This window comes from Pleurodeles waltl, chromosome 2_2, assembly GCF_031143425.1.
Source record: "Pleurodeles waltl isolate 20211129_DDA chromosome 2_2, aPleWal1.hap1.20221129, whole genome shotgun sequence".
NCBI classification, from domain to species: domain Eukaryota; kingdom Metazoa; phylum Chordata; class Amphibia; order Caudata; family Salamandridae; genus Pleurodeles; species Pleurodeles waltl.
This window is the reverse complement of record NC_090439.1, coordinates 947,574,029-947,598,580: the sequence shown is the minus strand read 5'-3', so window position 1 is coordinate 947,598,580 and position 24,552 is coordinate 947,574,029.

The window sequence follows — 24,552 nt, the reverse complement described above, 5'->3', positions numbered from 1 at the left end:
TTTTTTGCGTGAACGCCTTCCTTGCGTTAATGAGATGCAAGGTAGGCGTTCCCGTCTAAAAAAATGACTGCGACGCAAATGCGTCGTATTTATACTCCCGGGCAAAAATCACGCCCGGGAGTGGGCGGGGCAACAAAACTCCGCATTTGCGCCGGATTTTAGCGCCTGGGTCAGGGCAGGCATTAAGGGACCTGTGGGCTCAAAATGAGCCCACAGCTGCCCTCCCATGCCCCCAGGGACCCCCCCTGTCACCCTTGCCCACCCCAGGAGGACACCCAAGGCTGGAGGGACCCATCCCAGGGACATTAAGGTAAGTTCAGGTAAGTCATTTTTTTTTTTTTTTTTTTGTGGCATAGGGGGGCCTGATTTGTGCCCCCCTACATGCCACTATGCCCAATGACCATGCCCAGGGGACAGGAGTCCCCTGGGCATGGCCATTGGGCAAGGGGGCATGACTCCTGTCTTTGCTAAGACAGGAGTCATGTCAATGGGGGTTGGGAGTAAAAAAAAAATGGCGCAAATCGGGTTGCGGCGCAAATTTTGCATCAGCCTGACTTGCCCCATTTTTTGGCGGCCAAGCTCCATTTTGCCCTACGCCGGCGCTGCCTGGTGTACGTCATTTTTTTTTAACGCACACCAGACAGCGCCGGCGGCTAACGCCGGCTAACGTCATTCAATAAATACGGCGCCCGCATGGTGCTTCAGAATGGCGTTAGCCGGCGCTAATTTTTTTGACGCAAAACTGCGTTAGCGCAGTTTTGCGTCAAAAAGTATAAATATGGCCCTAAATAACCCATATTAATAAAACGCTAAACAACAATAAAACGCAGCAGAATACCCAAGCACGCTGTACATGCAAGTGAATCGCCCACTCACAAGGCTGCTCAAAAAACAGCCTACATGAATCTCAGTGTAAAATGTGCATTTTCCAAATCGTTATAACACACACCAAATTTATATACATATATATTTATATATATATATATATATATGCAACACAAAAGGATGATGGACGGAGTGCTGAACAATGCAAACACTCACCCCCAGTCACAGATCTGGGTTTAATCCATCGTTCTTTTGCTCACCATGCCACCCCAGTTTGGACCCAGCCGTATGCAAATCAGTCTTGACCCTGTTCCTCATGGGAACAGTCCAGCCCGAACTGCCAAGCCAGATCCTCACTGGACCAGAAACAAGCATCCTGGGACCGGTTTCAGGGTTTTACCCTTCTTCATCCAGGCTAGCTTGAATCCAGTGGCACAGTGAGCAAGGGACCCACGTCTGGGCATACCCTTCCCACTTAGGGCAACTTTAGCAACACAAAACAATGATGGACAGAGTGCTGAACAATGCAAACACACACCCCCAATCACAGATCTGGGTTTAATCCATCATTCTTTTGCTCACCATGCCACCCCAGTTTGGACCCAGCCGTATGCAAATCAGTCTTGACCCTGTCCCTCATGGGAACAGTCCAGCCCAAACTGCCAAGCCAGATCCTCACTGGACCAGAAACAAGCATCCTGGGACCGGTTTCAGGGTTTCACCCTTCTTCAGCCAGACTAGCTTGAATCCAGTGGCACAGTGAGCAAGGGACCCACGTCTGGGCATACCCTTCCCACTTAGGGCAACTTTAGCATCACAAAAGGATGATGGACGGAGTGCTGAACAATGCAAACACTCACCCCCAGTCACAGATCTGGGTTTAATCCATCATTTTTTTGCTCACCATGCCACCCCAGTTTGGACCCAGCCGTATGCAAATCAGTCTTGACCCTGTCCCTCATGGGAACAGTCCAGCCCGAACTGCCAAGCCAGATCCTCACTGGACCAGAAACAAGCATCCTGGGACCGGTTTTAGGGTTTCACCCTTTTTCAGCCAGGCTAGCTTGAATCCAGTGGCACAGTGAGCAAGGGACCCACATCTGGGCATACCCTTCCCACTTAGGGCAACTTTAGCAACACAAAAGGATGATGGACAGAGTGCTGAACAATGCAAACACTCACCCCCAGTCACAGATCTGGGTTTAATCCATCGTTCTTTTGCTCACCATGCCACCCCAGTTTGGACCCAGCCGTATGCAAATCAGTCTTGACCCTGTCCCTCATGGGAACAGTCCAGCCCAAACTGCCAAGCCAGATCCTCACTGGACCAGAAACAAGAATCCTGGGACCGGTTTCAGGGTTTCACCCTTCTTCAGCCAGGCTAGCTTGAATCCAGTGGCACAGTGAGCAAGGGACCCACGTCTGGGCATACCCTTCCCACTTAGGGCAACTTTAGCAACACAAAAGGATGATGGACGGAGTGCTGAACAATGCAAACACTCACCCCCAGTCACAGATCTGGGTTTAATCCATCGTTCTTTTGCTCACCATGCCACCCCAGTTTGGACCCAGCCGTATGCAAATCAGTCTTGACCCTGTCCCTCATGGGAACAGTTGAGCCCGAACTGCCAAGCCAGATCCTCACTGGACCAGAAACAAGCATCCTGGGCCCGGTTTCTGGGTTTCACCCTTCTTCAGCCAGGCTAGCATGAACCCAGTGGCACAGTGAGCAAGGAACCCACGTCTGGGCAAACCCTTCCCACTTAGGGCAACTTTAGCAACACAAAAGGATGATGGACGGAGTGCTGAACAATGCAAACACTCACCCCCAGTCACAGATCTGGGTTTAATCCATCGTTCTTTTGCTCACCATGCCACCCCAGTTTGGACCCAGCCGTATGCAAATCAGTCTTCACCCCGTCCCTCATGGGAACAGTCCAGCCCGAACTGCCAAGCCAGATCCTCACTGGACCAGAAACAAGCATCCTGGGACCTGTTTCAGGGTTTCACCCTTCTTCAGCCAGGCTAGCTTGAATCCAGTGGCACAGTGAGCAAGGGATCCACGTCTGGGTATACCCTTCCCACTTAGGGCAACTTTGGAAACACAAAAGGATGATGGACAGAGTGCTGAACAATGCAAACACTCACCCCCAGTCACAGATCTGGGTTTAATCCATTTGCTCACCATGCCACCCCAGTTTGGACCCAGCCGTTTTCAAATCAGTCTTGACCCTGTCCCACATGGGAACAGTCCATCCCGAACTGCCAAGCCAGATCCTCACTGGACCAGAAACAAGCATCCTGGGACTGGTTTTAGGGTTTCACCCTTCTTCAGCCAGGATAGCTTGAATCCAGTGGCACAGTGAGCAAGGGACCCACGTCTGGGCATACCCTTCCCACTTAGGGCAACTTTAGCAACACAAAAGGATGATGGACGGAGTGCTGAACAATGCAAACACTCACCCCCAGTCACAGATCTGGGTTTAATCCATCGTTCTTTTGCTCACCATGCCACCCCAGTTTGGACCCAGCCGTATGCAAATCAGTCTTGACCCTGTCCCTCATGGGAACAGTCCAGCCCGAACTGCCAAGCCAGAATCTCACTGGACTAGAAACAAGCAACCTGGGACCGGTTTCAGGGTTTCACCCTTATATATATATATGCAAGCATACATACACACATACATAGAATAAAATAAAATCACCCACCAGTGCTCCTCAAACAACTGACAAATTTAAATACCTACAAGAAAAGTAAACCAACTAATACTCAAAACCAATTTAAAAAATAAAGCAACACAGCATATTAATACTTGCTACAACATCAACTTCCTAGAACAGCACTGCTTAAACCTTTTCATCTGGCACATTCAACTAAACAAAAAAACATACCAAGCCAAGAATAAAGTTCAAACTTCCGATCTGCAGTAGCAGGACTCGCACAGGATCATGCTTACCACTAGTCAGTTACTCCAGTATAAAGAAAGGACAATGTAATCTACATGAAGACAAAATACATGCCAATCCATTACCCAGATTCCCACAGACACACTCAACTTCAAGTTGCTAAAATAAATCCATCAGACACAAATATTACTTACTTCACCACAGATATATCAAATCTCACTGGGCTCGAACTAATCATAAAGCTCAGGCGTGCAAACAGTCCCTTTTTACCAAATTCCAGGAGGGCTTAGCCCCTTAGAAATCACATGACGTATCCACACAACTGTGGGGGCCATCTTGGAACAGAATATCTTTCATCAAACCTATTGGATTCCTGATCAGTCCTAACATTCCATACAAAATATGTGCAACAATATGATGCAGTCAAACATCAAAGTGAATCCAGATCTTATTAAACACATGTATACAGTCATAACTACCTTGGTGGTCAAAAAGTCCCTCTTAACACAAAGCTTGGAAGGACTTAGGCCCTGATTACAATCCTGGTGGTAAATCTCGCTTTCGGCCGTGCAGAAGACCGCCAACATACCGATGCAGCCGCGGAATTCCACTACAGGTATCACAACCCACATCTCGTAATCCGTCACAATACAGACACCCACACAAGTCCGCCACACCAAAGGTCAGTGAAAAACTGGCGATACCAAAACCTCCACCGTCATGCCAACAAGAATATGCCCACAGTATCACGACCCACGAATCATCGCAGCGGTCATTCAACCGCGGTAAACCGTTGGCGGTACACACCGCTGCGCTCAAAATACACACACACTAACAAAACACAACCAAATTGGACAATTCGAAATACACACACCTGATACAAATACACACACCACACCCACATGCCCAATCCAATAAAAAGCACACACACAAATCACCCACAAACCCTTACAACCGATAATTTGAAAGAAGGCCAGAGAGAGAGAGACTACCTAAAACAACACCAGCATCCACAGTCACACAACACCATCACTTACACAACATCCACACACCTCAAACAACACACACCAACAAATCCCCTCACACATCACAACCAACACCACCTCACACATCACCCACACCACATCATGGTACCTCGAAGACACCCCAGGTTCTCTGAGGAGGAGCTCAGGGTCATGGTAGAGGAAATCATCCCGGTAGAGCCGCAGCTATTCGGATCACAGGTGCAGCAGACATCCATTGCAAGGAAGATGGAGCTATGGCGCAGAATTGCCGACAGGGTTAACGCAGTGGGACAGCATCCAAGAACACGGGATGACATCAGGAAGAGGTGGAACGACCTAAGGGGGAAGGTACGTTCCTTGATATCCAGACACCAGATTGCTGTACAGAGGACTGGCGGTGGACCCTCACCTCCTCCCCCACAACTAACAACATGGGAGGAGCAAGTCTTGGCGATCATGCATCCTGAGGGCCTCACAGGAGTAGCAGGAGGACTGGACTCTGGTAAGGCAAATCTTACTACTTCATCCCCCCTACCGCACCTGCATGCCAATACATACCGCTACCCTTACCCTCACACCCATTACCCCAACAACCCACAGATACCCCACTAACAAAATCCTGGCCCTAGGAGAAGGACGGGGGAGGTGTAGGGAAGAGGTCAATATTGGCCAGGAAACGTTTTTTAGACACACTGTGACAGGCAGATGGAGTGGGTGTGGGAGTGGAGGTAGTGGTTGTAGAAGGTGTACATTTGCTGAATTTGGGTGAAGGTGCATGGGCTGGAGGCTGTTGTGAGGTGGATGGCTGTTGGGTGGGTGTGTGCCTGCGTTTGTGTACTTTGGGAGGAGGGCTCACAGACACACTGGTAGAGGACACAGGGGATGTGTTAATGGTAGTGGGGGTGGTGAGTGCACGTGAGCGGTGTGTGGTGATTGGCGTGCTGGTGATGGAGGTAGTGGCTGAAGATGTAGTGCATGCAGGTTTGAGTGGAGATGAGGCAGGGAGGGAGGAGGAGGACGTGGAAGAGAGGGACACAGTGGAGGCAGTTGATGTTGGTATGTCTGCATGGGAATGATGCTTGTGTGAGTGCCTGTGGGATGTGTGATGCTTATGTTTGCTTAAGCCACCCTTGTGTTTTGAGGTGTGTGCTTGCTGGTCTGATGGTGTGCTTGGGATAGGCTGAGGACCAGGGGATTGGGTCTGGGTGGAGGAGATTGGAGGGGGGATGCTGGACACAGGGACAATGGCTGCCATCAGTGCTGAGGCCAGAGCCTGAAATGCTCTCTGTTGGGCTGCCTGGCCAGAATGAATGCCCTCCAGGTATGCATTTGTTTGTTGCAAATGCCTCTCGACACCCTGGATGGCATTCACAATGCTTGATTGCCCTACAGTGAGGGATCTCAGGAGGTCAATAGCCTCCTCACTGAGGCAGCAGGGCTGACTGGGGCAGGGCCTGAGGTGCCTGGGGCGAAGGAGATGCCCACCCACCTGGGCGAGCGGCCATGGGACACACGCTGAGGGGCTGCTGGGAGGGCGGTACTTGTAGGGGGGTGGCGGCTGTACCTGTTGATGCAGGGGGCACAGAGGGGTCCGCCACTGCAAGAGAGCTCCCATCAGAGGAGGAGTCGCTGTTGCTGGTCTCTGATCCTGTCCCCGCCGTGGAGCTCCTCTCGCCCTCCGTCCCACTGGTGGCTTCGGACTCCATTGTCTCGCCCTCCAGGGCCAAGTGGGATGCAGCTCCCTCCTACTCCGGTGCCACTGCTCCTCTGCCTGATGATGCTATTTCACACAAGAACAGGGAGATCACAAAAAGGGGGGGGAGACAGAAGGAAGACATGTTCAGTGCATGCAATACCACTACCGTTGGCAGACACTACAGACACAGCTGCCCTCTGCACTACGTCATGCACTTATAGTTCCTAGATTATTCACTGGGCCATGGGGTACAAGGCCTATGCCCAATTGCTGCACACATGGAAGTCACAGGAGCCTGACTAGGTGTAGATGGCTCTTACCACTGGTGGGGTTGGGGTGCCACATAGCCTGCCTCACAAATTGACTTTGCCTACAAAGCTCGCCCTGGCTTAAGGGAACCCACTGCCCACCTCCCCCACCCAGACACCTCGCAATGCACGCAGAGTCAGATGGATGTGACAGTACTCACCCCCTTGTGGCTGCTGTGATGCCGTCAAGCGCCCATCCAACTCCGGATACGCCACCGCCAGGATCTGAAACATCAGGGGGGTCATGGTGCGACAGGCACCCCTCCCACGTTGGGAGGCCATCCCCAGCTGGGCCTCTGCCGTCTTCTTGCTCCAGCGGCAAATGTCCTCTTTTCCAGCAGTGGGTGCTCTGTCTGTGGTGGACCCCCAGGGTCCGGATGTCATTGGCGATGGCACGCCAAATATCCTTTTTCTGGTGGGCGCTGACCTAGAGGAATAGTACAGGGGAAAAGGTAAAACTTTAACCATCCGGACCCTCACAGTCATTGGCCCATGTTCCCACCTTTGCCCTGACGCACATACACTCACCATCCGCTCATGCAGGGCTCAGTCCCCCCCCCATGTATCTTCCATCCAGAACACTCCAAACAGGAATTGCCCATGCAGCATGCTCACAGTCTACTCACCTGTTTGTCACAGCAGCACTTGCAGTGTAGGTCCTCTCCGGTCGAAGGTCAGGTATCAAGTGAGTGAACAGATAGAAAATGGCGGTCATGTCCGCGGCGGTGCGTACCGTCACTGCCGGCGTACATCGTCATGGGCTCCTCAGACCCATAGGGTCCAATGTTAACCAATGCAGAATGGTGCTGCGGTCTTCGACCGCCTACCGCGACGATGTCGAACGCCAGCGCAGTTACATCATATCCCCTTGTCCCACCTTGCAGGTCAGGCAGCCGCTATTTCAGGGGGCCACATGGCATTAATAATAACTGCATCACACCTATCTAGGCCTTGCATACACACAGTAACAGGCACATTGCGGATTGACAAATGTGTGTTAATGACTTTTTGTAATACCTCAGTGTTGGCTGACTCTCTGCTCGCTGTTCTCGTCCATAGGGCACGTCACCCGGGGCAGGTGATGAGATGATGGCATCCTCCAGTGTACAGACCGCTGGTGGACCTGTCGACAATGGAAGAGAGACACATACTAGTCACCTACAGACTTGATCGTGCAACAATCCTGGAACTGTGTGTCCAGTTGGAGCCAGACCTGGTGTCAGCCATCCGCCATCCCACAGGGATCCTCCCTCTAGTGTCAGTACTCCATTTCCTGGCAAGTGGGTCTTTTCAAACTACAGTGGCCATTGCATCAGGGATGTCACAGCTTATGTTCTCAAACGTGTTGTCCAGAGTGTTGTCTGCCCTGCTGAAACACATGCGCAGCTACATTGTGTTCCCTCAGGTGGAGGATTTGCCTACAGTGAAAGGTGACTTCTATGCCCTGGGACCTATCCCCAACATCATAGGTGCCATTGATGGGACACATGTGGTCTTGGTACCCCCGCCGCAGGAGTGAACAGGTGTACAGAAACCGGAAGAGCTACCATTCTATGAATGTGAAGATGGTGGGTTTGGCCGACCAGTACATCTCCCATGTGAATGCCAAGTTTCCTGGATCAGTGCATGACGCTTACATTCTGAGAAATAGCAGCATCCCTTATGTGATGGGGCAACTCCAGAGGCACCGTGTGTGCCTAATAGGTGAGGACAAGGACCCTGTACCCTGTGAATAGTTGTCTGGGTCTGGGATTGTCCCTAAGGGTTAGTGTGTGTCTAACAGCTGTCCCTCGACATTTGCAGGTGACTCTGGGTACCCCAACCTGTCATGGCTACTGACCCTAGTGAGAAATCCCAGGACAAGGGCAGAGGAACGCTACAATGAGGCACATGGGCGAACTAGGAGAGTGATTGAAAGGACCTTCGGCCTCCTGAAGGCCAGGTTCTGGTGCCTCCATATGACAACGTTATCCAGCAATACTTCCAGTGAGACATAGGTGGGAAGATGTCACTGCCTCACACATCTCATACTATTGTTTGAGCTAGCATAAGTCTGTCACTTTCACCCAGTGTATGGACCCTGACTTGTCACTTTGCCTTTCCATTTCACAGATGTGGGTCCCACTGTATGAACTCTGCTATATTACCTCATGGACTAGAGCTGTGTTACATCAATATGTTGACAATACAATTGGCATTGCTATATTCCATAGTTATTGCAAACATACATTTGTGAAACCACAGACTGACTCCAGATTGTTTTGTGATTCAAGGGTGTTTATTTCAGTGCTAATTAGTGGAGGTGGGTTGTAAAATGGGCAGGGGTGATGGTGGAGGAATGTCCATGGCAGAGTCCAGTCTATTTGTTTCACAGGTGCATTGTCCAAAGGGGCCTAGGAAGTGGAGCTAGGGTAGTTGATGGATGGACAGGGTGACAAAGTGGGACAGAAGGATGACATTCAGGGGGGTCTCATTTCCTGATGGGGGTCTTGGCATTGCTCTCTGTCTTTGTCCTGGATCTCAAGGACCATTTGCGTGGTGGTTCTCCATCTGCAGGGAGTGGGGTGCTGGTGTCGTGGTCCCGTGGCGGTGCCTCCTGTCCACTAGCGCCGGCAGAGGGGGTGGGCTGTTCATCATCCAGGCTAGTGTCAGGGGCCCCTTGTTGTGCCACAGTGTCCCTCCTGGTGTTCACAAGGTCCTTCAGCACCCCTACAATTGTCACCAGGGTGGTGTTGATGGACTTATGTTCCTCCGTGATCCCCAGATACTGTTCCTTCTGCAGCCGCTGGGTCTCCTGAAAGTTGGCCAGTACTGTTGCCATCGTGTCCTGGGAATTATGGTACGCTCCCATGATGTTGGAGAGGGCCTCGTGGAGAGTGGGTTCCCTGGGCCTGTCCCCCCCTGTCGCACAGCAGTCCTCCCAGTCCCCCTGAATGGCTGTGCCTCTGTCCCCTGAACCGTGTGCCCACTGCCACTGCCCCCAGGTCCCTGATTTTCTTGGGGTGGTGGGTTTGCCTGGGTTCCCTGTAGTGGTGGACACACTGCTGCTTGACGTGTCCTGGGGACAGAGGGATGTGCCCGCTGGGTGGGTGCTGTGCTAGTGTTTCCTGAGGGGGGAGGCTCAGAGCTGCTGTCATCACTGTGGGCCTCTTCTGTGGGGGCAGTGGACATGTCTGGAACCTCCTGTCCGGTGACGTTGGGTAGGGGTCCTGCAGGGGTGTAAAGGCATGATTATTGCATCTGTGTGTGCCATCGTGTGCAATGGGTGGGTGACCCTGTACTCCAGTGCTTGCATTTTTCTCTAGGACCTTGTGTGATAATTGGTTTGGGGTCTGTGTGGGTATCTGTAGTGGACATGCTTTCGTGATGGGTGTCCATGCTTTGGTGTTGCATGCAGGGCTTGGTGTTGGGATGGGTGGGTTGTGATAGTGGGTCATTTGTGAGGTGTTGGAGTGATGGGGTGAGGGTGAGGTATGTGATAGCATGCAGGTAGGGTGGGGGATGTAATAGTTAAGATCTGACTTACCAGAGTCCATTCCTACTGCTACTCCTGCGAGGCCCTCAGGATGCAGTATAGCCAAGACTTGCTCCTCCCATGTTGTTAGTTGAGGGGAAGGCAGTGGAGGTCTGCCGCCAGTCCTCTGTACTGCAATCTGGTGTCTTGAGACCACGGAACGGACCTTCTCCGTAGATCGTTCCACCTCTTCCTGATGTTATTCCGTGTTTTTGGATGCTGTCCCACTGCGTTGAACCTGTCTACGATTCTGCGCCATAGCTCCATCTTCCTAGCAATGGAGGTGTGCTGCACCTGTGATCCGAATAGCTGTGGCTCTACCCGGACGATTTCCTCCACCATAACCCTGAGCTCCTCCTCAGAGAACCTGGGGTGTCGTTGAGGTACCATGATGTGGTGTGGGTGATATGCGAGGTGGTGTCGGTTGTGATGTGTGAGGGGATGTGTTTGTATGTGTTGTCTGAGGTGTGTGGATGTTGTGTGGGTGATGGTGTTTGGTGCATGTGGATGCTCGTGTTGTTTCTGGTGGTATCTCTCTCTGGGCTTCTGTCTCAATTTTGGTCATAAGGGTTTGTGGGTGATGTGGTGTGTGTTTTATATTGGAACGGATGTGTGGGAGTGGTATGTGCATGTGTATCAGGTGTGTGTATTTTGAATTGTCCAATGTGGTTGTGTTTTGTAAATGTGTGTGTATTTTGAGCGCAGCGGTGTGTACGGCCAATGGTTTACCACGTTCAAAGACCTCTGTGTGGATTCGTTGGTCGTGATAGTGTGGGCGTATTCCTGTTGGCGTGACGGTGGAGGTTTTGTTATCACCAGTTTATCACTGACCTTTTGTGCAGCGGACTTGTGTGGGTGTCTGGATTTTGGCAGATTCCGGGCTGTGGGTCATAATAGCTGTAGTGGAATTCCGCCGCCGTGGTCTGTTGGCGGTCTTTTGCACGGCGGTCTTTTGCACGGCGGTAAGCGGGATTTACTGTCAATGTTGTAATGAGGGCCTAAGTGCCTGAATACAATGGCAGGCAGTCCAACTGTCGATCTACCAATACGGCAGTGGGGAGGCCACCGCCAAACCGGCAGCCTCCCCACCGCCATATTATGATGTTTCCACCGGGCTGGCCAGCAGAAACAGTGTGACAGCATTGGCTTTGGTGGTCAGAGAGACCTGAGGCCAATATCCTCGCACAGGGCACACTGGGAGGCATACTGTCTGCCATGGCAGTTGCGCATTCCGAGTGTGCTGACAGGGGCACCCCTGCACTGCCCACAACATGTTCGTGAGCACTGCAGGGGCCCCCTGTAACCTCAACTCAGCCTTTCTGCCATCTTTTTCATGGCGGTGACAACACCATGAAAAGGCTGGTAGAAAAGAAAGCCATGATCAACACAGCACTGCTGCCATGGGCTCCGCCATGCTTGACTCTGACTTTCTGCATCGCAAGATCTATGTTCCTGGTGGTCCGACAGCCAGCATCTTAAGCTGGTGGTCGAAGGGCCAAGGATGTGACAGTCAGATCTTCACATCTTGTATGGCGATCCTATGGACTGCTGTACTCATAATCAGGCCCTAAATGCATACATTTAGTGCACAGATGGTGCTCCTCAAAATCACAAACTGACAAATCAGCTTATCAGGCTGCACTAAAGATTTATCATAACAGGATTAAGACAGCATGGAGAGCACATGTACATGCGTTTGTAGCTCAAGTGAGCAATTTCACTAGGGAGGTTTACAGAGTGCTATATAACTTTTTGAAGTCCCACACTTGTGCCTCTACCATTCCTGCCTCCCAAAAATTGTGTGATTCTCTTGCAGATTTCTTTGAAGAGAAAATCAATACCATCTATAAGAGTTTCTCGATCTTTCTAGCTATTTTAGAGACTGAATTTGATCAGAAACTTCCATACCATGAAGCTATGGCATGCATGAGGATTTCGATCTCTGCTCTGCAGAGCAGGTTTTTAGATTGCTATCCCGAGTCAAATTGGGCCCTCCCTACGATCCTTGTCCCCCTAAGATTGTCTCCAGTTTATTGCAACACTTTGTGCCCTGCATTATGGCTCTGGTCAATCTTTCAATAACCTCAACAAAACTGCCACTGGAATGGAAAAATGCACTAGTATATCCACTTTTGAAGAAGCGTCCCTTAAATTCTGAGATTTTATCAAATTACAGGCCTGTTTCATTACTACCCCTGCTGGCTAAAATTCTGAAAGTTTTATTAACAGCCAATTAACATCCTTTCAGGTGACTTATAAGATGTTGGACCATTCTCAATCAGGCTTTCAAGCTGAACATAGAACAGAGACAGCATTGCAGTCACAAACAGTATCTATCTCTCCTTGCATGCTAGTACCCTAGTAGTGTTTGTCCTACTGGATTCACCTGCACCTTTCAACACAGTCTCTTATGCTACTCTTATCTGAAGACTCCATGCGGTGGGTATCTATGGCAGAGTGCTTCATCTGCTTAGGGACTTTCTTTACAACTGTACGCAGAATGTTTGACTGGGCCCTTTTAAATCTAGAACGATGTATGTCAACAAAGGGGTCTCTCAGAGCTTGTGCCAGACCTTGACACTTTTTAATACCAATGTTGCATCCTGGCCCAGATTGTAAAGGTTGTGGTGTGGGTATTGATCCTACACAGGACTTGTTATTTAGTTTGGGCCAGACCTGGACTAAGTGAGACCCCTATTTGTTCAATTCATGACAGTAATTGACAACTGGATGGCTTCCAACCATCTTCAACTTAACAATTCAAAGTCTGAAATTGTGCTGTTCAGAAGAGCACAAGAACTATAGTCTGCAGAATGGTTCCCCTGAGCTTGGCCCAGCTCCCCTGCCCATGTTAGTGTTAAAGAACCTGGGAATGATCATACTTTGTCTATGATAAACCAAGGTAACTTCACATATGGCATGTGTTTTGCCACCTTGGGACTCTTAAAAAAAAGTCTACACCTGGCTTCCACCCGCATTCAGGAAAAGTCTGGTGCAAGCTCTGACAATTAGCCAGCTTGATTACGGGAATGCCTTCTGGTTGCTGCTAATGAGACTCTCCTATCTAAGTTGCAAGTGGTGCAGAACACTGCTGCTCGACTTACCTGCAATCTTCCCCCACGAACAGCATCTATGCCCACTTAAAAAAAAACTGCACTGGCTGCCCAACATGAAACTCTTTTCAAACTATGTTGTCTGACTGTCTGACATTTAAAGCTCAACATACGTCCTCAACTGCCCGGCCACACTCATAACTTAGCTTCTATCAGATAGCTAGATAGCTTAGGTCCTCTAATAAGGCTCTTCATTTGATGTAGTGTATTCGCACAGCTAGATGTGGGGGCAAGTCCTTTTCTTTCCTAGTACCTTTCCACTGGAACCAACTACCTTAACACATCTATTCTTGCTCATACTTTTGGGTCTTCAAGAAGCTATTGGAAACCTGGATTTTTATGTGCAGGCTCATTGCTATTCACCGCAAGCGATGAGATACTCCTTAGAGAGTGAGTAACACGCTATATCAAATCTCAATAAATAAATAAATAATACATTACTACCAACCCTAACAATACTCAACATACCCTACATTTTTATCAGTAGTAAAACCAAAACCTGTAAACAAAAGTCCTTAGAAAATGTGAATTCTCTTTCAAATGCAATTGATAAATGCTATTATTAAGACTGATCCAAACACACAAATTCAATGATGTTGTTTTAATTTTTCCTAGGCATGTTGGAAAACAATTCAAAACTAGACATACTACATGCCAATGCATAAAAATTCATGGAAGGTTTGCATACATTTCTGTAAATGAGGCAAGTGCAATAATTGACAGTTGTCTGAATTCTCTGGTTTTGAAGCAAAGGAAAGAAATGTCTGAAAGACCATTGGCCAAAATCCAATAGCTTTCAGTGGTAGGATTCAGACAATATTGCATACATATTATATTATTAACAGCACTAATGAATAAAAGGCCTTATTCTCCTGTTTTAACAACTTACCAAAATTCAACTAGCATTTTTTGAAACGTCTTTAAATGTATTACATTTATTTTTGTAGTACCTGCTGTTGTCTTCAGTATTGAGTTTTTTGTGATTACTGAGCTATCCACTCAACAAGAGTCTGTATCAATCCAGCATTCAAATAAAGTTAATCAAAATCCACAACCAGGAAAAATTAATAAAAAACAAATAATGCTAAACTACATCCACAACTCCATCTCCTTTTTTCCATAAAAGGTGCACTTCTTTTAAAAAGTGGGGTAAAACAATCAAGTCAATATGCCTTCATTCTTTTCAGTCTGTGGTATTTCATTCATAATAATTCTTACTCGACAAAAATCCTGACAAATAAATAAGGTTGCCTTTTTTTGTTTTTGTTTAAAAAACAAAAATGAAATCTTCTTTGAAACCCTTTTTTATTTAGGTATTTTTTTAAACAAGCAACCTAGCCAATGTGGCATACAAACACAACCTGGAAATGTGGTTAATATACAAAATACATGATATAAGGCCTCATTATGAGTTTGTGATCACTGTCGTACTGCCAACAGGCTGGCGGAGAAGACTGCCAAATTATGACATCGCTGGTGTCCAGTGCAAAACACAGCCAAAGCACAACTGGCATTGCTACTGCGGTCTGGCCTCCACGGAGGGCAGTAGCTACCTGCAGGCCAGCAGAGACCAAGTTTCCACCAGACAGATTACGAGGTTTCTCACCGCCAAGGTTTCCGTGCGGTTGCACCACCACGGAAACCCATGTGGAAATCAACTGCATAAAAGGAGGCACCCACCTTCAGGAAGCCATTCTTGTCCAGAGCCATCATGGAACTTGAACTATATGTCTTCCAGCTGCTCCTGCATGCCCAAATCCTTCGCATTCTGCAATGAAGACAACAACAACCGTAAGTACACACACTTACCTGTTATTTTTGTAGATTGTCAATTTTTGTACACTAAGACAAAATATATTCGGGATGGGGATGCAAGGGCGAACGTAACAGCACACTAACATGCACACTCACATACAGCCACACACACACTCGCATAATCACAACAACCATGCTACAGCCACCATACACACACACACACACACATACACACATCACAAACACACACTGGTATGCACAGGCCCACACAGTACCCGACAACACCACAACACGTCACAACAACAATACAACTGCACCATCTCCAATGTCTTGGCAGGGACCGACAGGGGACACTACACAGGGACACATCACACATACATCACAACACAACACCAACAGGCAAAAAATACACACAAATACACAACCACACTACTTCCGACTTACACTGAACATTTTATCTAACATACCATGTTCAAAACACGCACACACACACAGTCAAAGCACACAAAGCTCTACAACACAACAACAAACACATCTCAACACATACAACACTCAATACGAACACTACAAAAATCTTGAACTCACAATTGTCCATCACACAACACACACCCTCCCACTTTCAGACAAATGCACTGCACACAACCTCACATACTGACTAAACAACAGAGGTAGCCCAAGCAGCGCACACACACACACACACACACACACACACACACACACACAAACACACAACTAACTTCAGCCAGGAACAACTTCATACTATGGAAATAAATGCATGACAAAGATTTAAGCAGTAAACCAACAACAGGTTGGCCTAAATTATTGTTATATTCAAAAATATTGGAAAAACAAAGGCCATAGGCCAGTCCTTAATCATAGTCTTAATGCACACTGTGCACATATGTGTGTCCAGAACTTGACTCCTTACTGCCATGTAATCTCCACAGGTAGGGGCATATATGGGACAAGCAGGCACCTCATGGGTTATCTGGGGAGGGCGGTGATGGGGGGGTTGGGCTTAGGTTTTGGAAGGAGGCCTTTGGGATCTTGTTTGGGAATAGGGTCTTGGCTTTATCTTAGGTTTAGGGGAGGGTTGGGTTTTTTAGGAGGAGGAGACTTCTTGGCAGGGGGAGGGTCATGTGTACTTGCAGGTAGGGCAGTGGAGGCCTTTGAGGTGGTAGGGATGGACTTGGGGAGGGAAACAGAACATCTAGGGGTATCACAGTGTGGGAGAGGGGTAGGGAAAAGGGCAAACTCTGAAAGGAAAGCTTTTTTGCACACAAGGGGTTAGTCACAGCAAAAGGGTTTGGGTGTGGAGGAAGAGGAAGTGGTTGTCTGAGGTGTTGGTGTGGATGTCTTGGGTGCATTTTTGTGCGAGGTATGTTTGTGGGTGGTGGGTGTTTCTTGGGTGGGTGAGTGTGGGTGTTTATGTGTCTTGGGATGAAGGGGGTAGAGATGCTGGGGGATGCAGTGGTGGGTGGGTGACTGTCTGTTGGGGTGTTGACTGTAGGTATGGTGGATGTGCTGCATATAGTTGTATCAGTGGTTATGGTGTCTGTGGGTGTGGTTACTGGGGTGGATATCTGAGGGTCTGTTGTGGTGCTATCTGTAGGTAGGATTTGTGTGGTGGCTGGATCTGTGAATGATAGTGTAGTGTGTACAAGTTATTGCTCCTCTTGTCACGTGGGCTCTCATTATTCTAATGAGACTACTGGATTTTGAGCAGGAAGATCGTCCACAGTGTGGGAGACTGAGTCTGACCCACGGTGGGTGACACCTGTCGCTCCAAATCCGGGTTTTGCTCCGGCTAACTAGCAGTGCCTCATCTCTCCCGAAAGGTAGAGATGATTGGGCAGCCGAGCACATGACATATCATACTTCTCAGGGAAGTCGTGGTGACTCAGGTCGCATCGGATCTCTCATTCGTAATTCAGTCTCATATATAAATGACAATGACAGCAGTATAAGTTTTAAAGACTGGTTTAATAAAATGACTGCATTTTAGATAGCAAAGCGTGAGCTGCAATAACCAGAACGACACAACATAACAATATTAAAATGATGACGATGAGAGTGAAGCATAAGAATAATGCTATCATATTGCCACTAAAGTCGATGGACTATTTTCTATCTGAATCATCATTTGAGCACGGCATGTTAAGCTCTAATCCTGCCTTTCAGGTTCCCCCGGGTGGATATCAACCCTCATATCTGAGCAAAGGCCTGTAGTCTGCGTTAGCATCTGCAGCAAATCATTCATCATACAGTTGTGGTTCCCTGGCTGGAATCTCCCTCTTAACGTGTAATGGGACTAGAAAGTGTTTTTATAATAACACAGCTAATGTTCTAAGAAAATGTAAGGATGTGTATTTTCTATGAATGTTGGAGACTAAACTTCTACCATGTTCACCGGCAATGTACCAAACTGTAGCCTTGACTAAAGCACAAAGTGATCAAGAATGTGTTGTTTGAGAACACAGTGCTGGGCTTAGCAAAACAATTAGATAGAAGAAATTAAAACAAGACCGTAAAACTGGTTATTGTAAAAATAACAATGCAAAGCTGTATAAAATATATCTAGGTCAAGGTGCACAGTGGCCTAGTGTATTAAACTGACGTGCATGGAGCTATAACTAAAATGGCTACACAAAACTCTGTGGCTGTGTGTGGTGTTTTGTTTGCAAAGGATTGTGGGTTGTGTAGGGGTGTGTAGTATAGTAGAGTATGTGGGTGTTTTGAGTGTGTGGATGTGTGCTAGGTGTGGGAGTTTCAAGCTATCCAATGTGATAGAGAGTTGAGACTGCGGCGGTTCGCACTGCCAATTGTTTTCTGCCATGGAAGAAACACTGTTGTGATTTGTGGATTGTAGTCTGATGGGAGGATTTTGACAGGCTGGCAGTCCTGGTGGTGGAATCACTTCTTTTACATCCTCCAGTGTTCTGGCGGTTTAAAAAATGTGGCTTTTTTTGGCATACTTCACAGCTGTAAGTCTTAATATGATGGTCAGATTACCGCCAACATGGTGGTGTTTTGGTGGTCGCCAAAAGACCACCAAACTCATAATCACCCCTATATTCTTTTATTTCACACATACTCAACTGTGGAAACAGACAAGCAAGAACATCAACCTAAAAACTAAAAAAAAAAAAAAAAAAAAAAAAGATAGCTTTTTCCTATAGCAATGACTAGGAAACCATGGTAAATTGTATAATTAATGCTATTTTAATGTTAATAGATTATCAAATAAATGATAACTGATTTTGAACCTTTTTATTATAATACGTAGAAATATATAATGCCACTCATAGTCTTGTGTACATTTACTAGTTTACATTATATGTTAAAAATATTCACATTATAATAATTTATTTGTGTTTATTTTTAAATATTATATTTAGTATTTTTTTTTTTTTAAATATTTATCTAATGTTTTCATTTTTTACCCTAACTTCCTTAGCAGAAAAACAAGCAGCAACGAATTGCCTGGAAGTTTGTTTGACAGATAAATAGACAGTTTCATAAGTAGGATTCTTGCTGAGTTACAAAATTCAATAAATGGCTCCAGAATGGACTTGGAATCCACCTGGTCAGAGAGACACCTAGGCCCGTATTTATACTTTTTTTAGCGCCGCATTTGCGCCGCTTTTTGACGCAAAACGGCGCAAACCTACAAAATACAATGGCATTTTGCAAGTTTGCGCCTTTTTTGCGTCAAAAAACGACGCAAATGCGGCGCAAAAAAAGTATAAATACGTGCCCTAATAACTATGCTTAGGTATATACTTTTCCACATGTTACCACTAGACCACTTACATCCCACTCCTAAAAAAATATTTTGCATATTTTTAACACATATGGATTGTAATCTAAAGATTTTTAAAATAATTTACACAAAATAGTGCACAATCATGTTTTTTAGTAATTAATTAATATCTAAGTATTAATATACTTCTCCATCAATAATCCCTAAATCCCTTACATCCTGCTCCTGACAAATTGTTTTACAAATTCTAGGCAAATATGCATTGTAATTTAAATAATTTTAACATTTATAAATACTTAGTACACAAATATTATAATTAATAAATTAGTATTAATACACTTCTCCTAGATCCCCCACATCCCACTCAGAATAAATAGTTTTTCATATTTTAAACAAAAATACATTGTGATTTAAATAGTCACAAGTATTTTAGTTAATATATTAGTATTAATACCCATCCCCATGCATTAACCTAGATCTCTTAGATACCGCTCCTAAAATATTTTTTTGCATATTTTCGCCAAATATGCATCATAATTTACAAAATTGTTAATTAAGGTAAATAATGAATACATAAGTATATCAAGTAATACAGAATGTAATACACTTTCCTACCCATTGCCTCTAGACCCCTTACATCCTACTTCTTTAAAATTATATTGCATATTTTAAAAGACTATGCATTGCAATTTAAATAGTTTTAAATTAATGTAATCATTTAATGCAGAAATGTTTAATTAGTATCTGACTATTAATACACTTTCCCAGCCATTACCCCTAAATTCCTTGTATCCTGTTCCTAGAAAATCATTTTGCATACTACTTTATACAGACATGCATTGTAATTAGAAAATGTATACGTTAAAAACTTTTTATTACACGTAACTTAGAGAGTAATATGCTGTTAAATAATAAACAATACAACAATAGCACACACTTATCTTTACTTGCCAATACTTACCTTTATCTCTGGTAAGGTCATGTGTGGTAAAGACATGCATGGTAGAGGTATGCGTAATAAAGAGCTATGCTTGAAAAGTACTGAATTGTAAAGGAACTTTGTGCTAAAGACTGCGTGTAGAGGCTGTTTCTACATTGTTGCCAAATGTGGGAAATTTGTAACACACTCTGGGCCTAATTCACAAAGGTAAACTCATACCAAAAGTCAAAGTTTAGACCAAAAGTCTAACTTTATCACTAGTAAACATAGTAATAAAAATAGGGCCTGATTACAAGTTTGGTTGTCAGGCCGCAAGACTGTCATGACAGTGGTCTCAGAAAGCACACCGTGGTGGTGGTCCCACACCAGCCCTATTACAATGTTCTCTCCATCCCAGCTGCAATGTTGATGACGGCAGTGGCCCTGCGGAGGACACAGTCAAGGAAACAATATATATTTTTCCATAAGTGTCAATGCAACTGTGTAAATTTTGTGCAAAAAATACACATATGCATGACACGTGGAAGAATATTCTAAAGATGTTCCAGTGCGATTGCTGAAGAATGGACCATAGCTGTCCACTCTAGTAAATGGCAGGAAATTTGACAGGTACAAATGCACAGTTTTACCTGTCTGTTTTCGGGGGTTCTGTTCCTAATGTTATGGGGGGGGCCCTGGATGAAGGGGTCCACGTCAGAGAGTAACGTGAAAAGAAGGGATTGGACATGCAAACAACCCATTTCCCTTTATTGACCAGCTCAAGGCTGGTGGTGCCAATTGCCACAGTCGGGTCGACGGGAAGGCACTTGGTAATCTGGACGGCGGTCCCTTTATCTGCACCACTCTATGGTGGCTGAAATTCCCAGACTGCCAATATGGCGGTCTGATACAGGCTGGCAGTACTGGTGAGACCTCAGCAGTCTTGTGGTATGGAACCACCTGCATCCTAATACAGCGGTCAGACCGCCATCGCTATGGAGGTTGGACCACCACCATGGCGTCGGTGGAGCAGCAAAGGCATAATCATGCCCTCAGACTTTTTGTCTAAGTTTACCTTTGTGAATCGGTCCTTCGATTTTTTTAAATTTGTAATATCCTATTACAGGAACTGTTTTTCTGGCTGCATTGCAGATCACAACCTTACTTTTGCACATTGATCTTAAGATTTTCATTGCACAGTGAAACATTTCATCCCAATGACATTGCAAGTCAATTTGAAAGCGGTCAAACAGAATCAGATAATCTGCATACTTTAAAATATGGATGTGTATTGATCCTACCTAGGGAAGAACATAAATAAATCACATGAAAACTCTTGGTAGGTGGCAAAGGTATATTTAGAACTGTAGTGAGGCTAGTAGGTAGCACTGTTTTGGGCTATTTCGGTTCTCTATTCATGTAGGCAGTCCCCTATGTGCTCTCTTTAATACCTATTCAAGTCTGAGATATGGAAGGCAATTATTATCTTCAAAAGCCCATAAAGGCTATATAGATCTATTGCCTCTGACATACCTCACAAGTATAGTCTGTACTATACATTTGTTGTAGAGTGTTGAACAATTATGTTTAAATCCCTCTCATTCATAAGGAATAATACCTTTCTAAATGAGCCATGTCTGAAGATGATCTAAAATGCTCTTTTTAAACATCGTCCCTAAGACTCCCAGACTAATCTCTGTAAATTATGCCATAGGAAATCTGCCTTCCCTGTCTTCATTATGGCCCGGTGTCTGTTTTATTTCTTTTTAAAGTGCTTATCAATCTAGCCCTACTCTTTGAATCGTTTGGATACTGTCTGTGACCTGCATCATTCTTTTGAGTGTGAAGTAAGCAATCAATTTTATCTTTATGGGTGTTTTTTTACTATTTGATACATGCCTTTAATATAGGATCCTAAATACCAGTTTACTCAGACATTGTTAAAATGTTAAAATCATAAAAAACAATTGTGATGCACTCATTAATAATCACCTATAAATAAATCACATATAGCTGTCTAAATGTAATCTCATGGGTAACAGTACAGTGGATCCAAAAATCATCACAAATACAGTCCATTAATAATATCCAGTCCTTTAAAGTTAATCGTGGATACTCCAGATTCAACTAGGTAATACAATTTCCTCCGTAGTGTGTATATAGATTAACAACTCGATGCGTTTTCAGGACTCCGTTGTTAAGGTTAATAGATGTACAACCGTGGATATGATTAATTAGATACACAGCCAACACGTGTTTCGTCTTCGGGCATTGACCCAAACAACTTCTTCAGGGCTGAAATGTCATCAGAACAGAGCACTTGAAACAAATATGAGGATTTGTTGTATACAGAACATATACCACCATGCCTCCTTAAAATTGACCCCATAAAATAGACAGTGAAGTGCCAGAAAAAAATCAGCAGAGTGAAAAAAGGGCAGCATGCCCCAAGTAAATAAAAAAGGGGACCTAGACACCAAGCTGTTAAAAATCCCAATGAAAGAACCATTTCTACAGAACCCCGCAATAACATGAGTATTGTGACAACTCCAGTGCAAGAAACCCCGTGTAACCATGTGCAAAAGTTCTAATGACAAATCACCTTGTCTAACATGCTACAATATCATACCAAAATACTTAATAACATGTCACCATGTTGATACGACTCCAAATCACATGTGTAATCTACTGACTACAAATGGTAGGAATTAAAATATAATTTTGAATTGAGTGGCAAATGACATGTAAATAATGGTCCTCCGACAGAAAACGCAATATCAAACAATGTCCGAATCCAAGAGGAGTCCAAAACTGTGGGCATGAACAAGATACAAGATCAAATTTGGTAATCTAGTGTATAGTCAATCGTCCGGTAACTGAAACCCTGTGACACACTTACCTGGTTATGAAGAAATATTTCGATTTCAAACAGACCGCAAGTATGCTAATGTCACAATAATGTTGGAGTGCCCAGACAAGCTTTGCACTACGGTCAAGTAAAGGCAGAAGTACTTAAATAAAATAACTGACAGCAATAACAGACTACAATGGGTTCAAAGTAAAGAAACAAAGAGCAGACTATATTCCACCCTTCGCACGTAAATGACAGGCACCTAAGTAACAAAACTGTGTGCTTCCCTCACATGGAGACGAAAATGCCTAAATAAGTTGCACAACAACAATAACCAAATACTACGTTTATAATTAAAAAACAAATCACGACCTACAACCTATAATTCACCTAAATCCAACGGGGACCTTAGTATTCCAAACCATACTAAATACACCAAACAAAAGGCAAAACTCGAGCTATCTGTAACCCAGCGTTCATCCTATTCTACCAAAATATTGAAAAGGGTACCAATTACTAACCCTCAAGTAGCAAAGCAAATAACAATAAATCCAACCGCAACCTTGACAAAAAACACTAATATCACAATATTCTGAACTACAATCAATATTGGAAATCTACAAATTGTGTCATCAATAACAATAAATGAATTGCAACCACAAAGAAAGTAAAAATGTTAAATCATACCCCTCTCTATTTCATTTAACCCCTCCAGACAGGATGGCAACAGTTTACAAACTGATCAGATATTCTTAGTGTTCCATAGATGCATGTACATGACTTCTCAGTATTACCTCACCACATATTATAGATGGTAACCCCTTTTTGTGGTATCATCAGTTCTGCATTTAAAATGAGCAGTCGCTGAACACATTTTCCAATATATGATCCTAAGATAGCCGCCCAAACATGCAAAATTGGATGTCGTATATATAATTAATGTGGATATAGAAGGACACCTATTGGTAGGTTTAACTGCAGTCTCTTCTTCAAAAGGGCAGTAATTCCTATGCCCTCATTATCCTCATTTTTGGCAATAGGATAATGCCATGTTTATCTGTTTTATTATAGTTTACTAAGGTTGCTGCTGAAATGGATCAAGCTTTCTCCAGAATCCTCAAACTCTTTGAGTAGATAGCTAGACATTTTAGCATTGAAACCTCTGAAAGTTATCAAACGGTCATCATTTATATTATTATGAGAACCCGTAGGCATGAATTCAATATTAAGAAGAAGACTTGGGGGCAATATTCAAAATCAAACCTTATTAAATAGCTAATGTGGTAAAAAAAAGATAGGGGCATATTTACAAGGAAGTGTGGCAGCACTGACCTGTGCCAAAATTGCAGCTCTGTGCTGTGGCACCTCAGAAATGCAGAGATGCACAGTATTTACAAAAATACGGTGCACCAGTGTGTTTCCCCTAGCACTGGTGCTAAATGTAGCTGCCTAGTGCCAACTCAGGCATCCTTGCATAATAATGCAAGGATATCTGCATTGCAGGGAATGATTGTCTATGTGCAGGAAGGCGTCCCTTCCTGCACATAAACAATCAATAATGGCAATTTGTTATTTCCATGTAACAAACCATCATTACTTAATGATTGTTTATTATTTATTTAATTGTGTTTATGTGCAGGAAGGGACACCTTTCCGCACAAAGACAATCATTTATCGTCTTTTGCTTTTTTCTATTTGTGCTGCAGAATACATAGAAAAAGCAAAAATGAGAAAGAAAATAATTTTTCCTTGTTGCGCCATGCTAACGCAACCCCTGGGGTGGCGTTGGTTTTGGGGCGCTGTCTCAGATTTACGTTACCTTGTAAATCTGGGGCAGTGTCAAAAGGCAATGGGTGTTGCGTGGGTATAAACACAGCAACACTCATTGCATGCACCT